Raw genomic sequence first — 4206 nt, forward strand, 5'->3', positions numbered from 1 at the left:
TTACTCTTTATATTGAGAGTGAAACTCTGAGAGCGTGCGAACTATCGACATAACGAAGAAATACAGCCCAAGCTCCGACGCAAATCGCCAGGAGAGGGTGATGCATTGATAAAACACAAACAGGCATTCGCCTTGTCAAAAACAAATTAACAAATAAAGACGCTTCAGGACCCCTACGGTTCCCTTGCTCACAATAAAGAGGGGTGTGAAAGGTCGCGACCATTTATAAGTTCGGTGGCGCAGAGAGCGCATTTATATCTCGGGGAGATTACCCTGCAACCGGTTAATCGTGTTTTTAATTGTTTGGATCCGTACTGCATCTAAATGTAGTCGTGTGGATAGGCACTTCTCTTGTCCGATTATGCTTGCAGAATCCCAATCGATGACATGGTTTAGGAGCTAGGTGATGATCCCCGAAGGCATTCAAGCTTGCATGGCCAGAACGATGTCAAAAAAGGCAATGCAAGCTTGAATGGCTTGGCGGATGCCCCGTGTGGCACGGGGGAGGATGACGTTCACAGGCGTAGGATGAGGAGACGTTTTCCATATTTGTCGGGTAGGGGAGTGTGGTAGTCGGGGTCTACTGGTAGCACCGCACAGACAGCACGCGAGTTGGAGTGTACGCTGATCGGCTGCGTCGGTCCTTCCCAGGCCTGGTCCGTGTGTTAATATGAAGCGGACTGTCATCACTGCGGATTGAGGAATGTCTCTCAAGAGTTTAGGTACTGTGCCTGTAGGCAAGAGGCTAATGGCCGATTGAGCGTGTGCAGTGATGTTTAACCATCTATTCGATAGTTCTGCTAGTTAGAGTTAGGTTGGGGGGGGGGGGGGGATTCGCAAAGAGTATTCAATTCTCGTGAGTAGGGAGGTAATGAAATTACAGCGGCGATTACTGCGGTAATCCTTCACAATTTTTTTGCCTTCGTACTTTGGGACGTTCCGGCGTCGGCTTATACTGCTACTCTCATCGTGTTGAAACTTTCCTCTAAGTAATTAGGTCCTGGCTTGTCGCCCCCCCTCCCGTAGGTTTGGATCAGTTTTTCAGTAGGGGGAGGGCTTTAATGCAAAGTCGCAGGATCGGTGGCGTATCCATCATAGCGTTCAACCTGTTTTTTTTTTCTGGATGTATGACTACATTTATAGGATGAACGGTCCCCATTTTTTCCCCCGACGCTCCTTTTGCGTTAGGAGATTGGCCTTTCTGATCTCTTTAAAGGTGCGCTCCCGCGCTCAATAAGACACAATTGAAAGACCCTCGCAGTGATTGTGAAAATCCAAAGGTAAGGGCTGCCTTCTATGGCGCCCTAATGAGAACTGCGAACGGGCATTGGGTTGTTTTTAGCAAGGGGGCGTAGGAGTTCTACCAAAAAATTTAACAACTTGTACGCTGGGGAACCTACAAAGGACAAGATACTACTACTACCTCAGTAGTAGTTTCCAGTAGGGAGCGATGACGTACTTTCGCGTAGACTTCATGAGCATGAGTGCTCGCGGACGGCTTGACCCAGGGGTAAACAGAAAAATTGGCCTAATAACGTTATCGCATTACAATGAAGTTTCTTACTCAGTTGTTTACTACATATGCATGAAGTCCCACAGTTGTTTTTTTTTTCTCACCACGGGCCGCTGGAGTGCATGGTCGGTCGCAAACGCGCTTGGACCCTTAGATTGTGTTGAATTTTCCTCGACTGGCTTCAAATATTATATAACTCGAGGAGGACCCTTTCGGAGTAATTGAAATCGGTATCAATCACCAGCGCCTTTCCGAAGTACACTGGTTAGTTTTATCTTTCGCTTTGCTCATCTGAACCGCTGCTCCCATGACGAAGCCGAGTAGGCTTCGAACCGTAGTGGACACTTTGAATAAAGCCTTTATCAGAAGTATTTTATTTATTTTCGCATCTTCGCCTCTGTAGGAAATTCTTGCTCAAGTATTTGCAAGCATTGTATAACTATTTATTCGAAGGATACACAGGTTCTCTTAATACAGGCACTCAAAAGCCCACTACCCCGCCCAGGGCCCACGCGAGCCGTAGCCCCCATAGGGCGCCGCACCAGCGTATCCCGCGGATCCACCATAGCGGCCTGCTCCATACTGTGCACCGGCAGGGGCGGCGACGGGGTTAGCGTTGAACACGGCGTCGGCGCTGGCTCCGGCCTGGGTGCCCGGCTCGTTGGTGTCGATGGTCGCCCGGAAACCGTTGGCGTCGGCCACGTATCTGACGGTGCGGAAGATGCCGTAGGCGTCCCGGTAGCCATACGATCCGGTCCTGGCGTTGTTGGCGTCACTCTGTTCGTTGTGGAACAGCCGGGTGCCGAACTCGTCCGTGTTGTCGTAGCCGAAGCTGTATGGCCGAGGAGGCTGCGTGTACAAAGTAAGTTGAAAGCCGAAGGGCGACGATGTTCAGGTCCAAAGGAGACCAAAAAGCGTTAAGTTCCCGAAATAGATGCTTTGCGGAATATGTAATTCTGAAAGAAAAGGGGTAGAATTTTGTCTCTAAACGAGAGGTACAAGAAGACTAGAGGCCCTGTGGCAGTCTTCAATTTTACCGTTGAGAAATTCGTTTTCACGAAACTATATTAGCAGATGTTTAGGAATTGGGACAAAGATAGTTGATCTGACGAATGACCATCATACGTTGTCCGCTGATGCACGTGCAAATAGCGCACGCGATTGGGTAGGAGATAATAGGAAGTCACAATTTACTCTACACTAGTAACTCTATACATATTTACTGAGATAGCTTTCTGCTGCTTTCGTTAGTTTTTTTCGACTTAAACCTTTTTTACCCACCTAAAACTATTGTTTCGCCGAATCTTTTTGTTGTTTATGAAACAGGAATGGTGAGTGTATATCATTTTCCTATTGTTTACGCTAAACGGTTAGACTTAGTTTCGAGTAAACATGAAAGCACTTGTGCTACTCAACAAATATAAACTCAGATAGAAACAGCAATGTTCTGTTATCCAATAAACTGGGGAAATCTTGTATACTACACACAGTTAAAAGACGGCTGAATCCTGTTAGGCAAAACGATTTTTTAATAGCTGCAGAAAACTACGCGAAGATGGCGGAAAGCTGTTATCCTTCAGTTGTTTTTGTTTTGTTTTTTGCTGTTGTTTTGTTTTTTGCAATATGCAGCACATTGGAAAGGCAGCAGTGCTTACTAAGTTAGGTCCAGGGCCAGAATATCCAGGAGCGGGAGCTCCACCATAGGCGGGCCCTCCGTATCCACCACCTTGGAATCCGGAGAATCCGGAATTGGCTCCACCGAACGGGCCTTCAGTGCTGACCGAAGCTGCCACGGAGAGGACGACGAATGCCTGGCCGCCGTGTAAAGATGCAGAGTAAAATTATAACTACACAGCAAAGCACATATCCTGGGCTACGCAAAAGCTACCCTACACGCCAGTGGAAATATAGCAACGTGATTTCCGGCTGCAAAGATTAGAAGATGTGTAATGATGGTTACTCCTGACGCTTGATAATTTTACAATTATTTCAGCTGGCCTCAATGGTGCTCCAAGGAAATATTATTGAAGAAAAAACAGTAATGTAATCACGGAAATTTACTTGTGAAGCGGTTGTTTTTTTTTTTTTCGCACAGTAAGCATATCCCTCCTTGTTTAAAAGTGAAAGGCGTACAGTTGTGTCTTTAGATAGGAAGAGAAGACGGGAAGCCTTCGTTGGTACCCCGCATTGTTTGTTTCATTGGCTTAGCAGACGTTCTCTTAACTTCCAGATAATGAACGAAGTTAATGGGTTTTTTTTTCTCTTTTCAAACATCCAGGTTTATGCACGGACTGTTCTGGGCTGTTCGGCTCTGTACAATCCTTGTCAGCCTACAACTCATATTCTACCGACCGCGATGCTTATAATAGTGACACGGTTAATTCTGAAAAAAAAAACACTCAACTATTTAGCGCCTTTTTCATAATTCCACCAAATATATGCACTATCATAGGCTCACAATTCATACAAATCAAATTTCCTAACAGTCAAAGAGCAAACGCAGAACGCTAGACAAATTTGCGCCCACGGCGTTTCAGCGTCCTTATATTACCTTGTAACGGTCAACCGTTCAACGAGCGGTTCTATAAAACAGGTAGTCACATCGTGACAAAAATTGCTTTCCTATTTCTATTTAAAATAAATGATCTATTGCGCACTTAGAGCATAGCACTTACCTTTGCGAACGTATCCAT

The 4206-nt window shown here is 46.0% G+C and overlaps 1 pseudogene; it reads right to left on the minus strand.

The window, feature by feature from the left end:
* Positions 1 to 2005: 2005 nt before the first annotated feature.
* LOC144168125 (cuticle protein 10.9 pseudogene) lies at positions 2006 to 4206 on the minus strand (annotated as a pseudogene).

The sequence above is a fragment of the Haemaphysalis longicornis genome, unplaced genomic scaffold (genome assembly GCF_048455015.1).
Source record: "Haemaphysalis longicornis isolate Haplotype H1 unplaced genomic scaffold, Haemaphysalis longicornis Haplotype H1 scaffold_2, whole genome shotgun sequence".
Taxonomy (NCBI): domain Eukaryota; kingdom Metazoa; phylum Arthropoda; class Arachnida; order Ixodida; family Ixodidae; genus Haemaphysalis; species Haemaphysalis longicornis.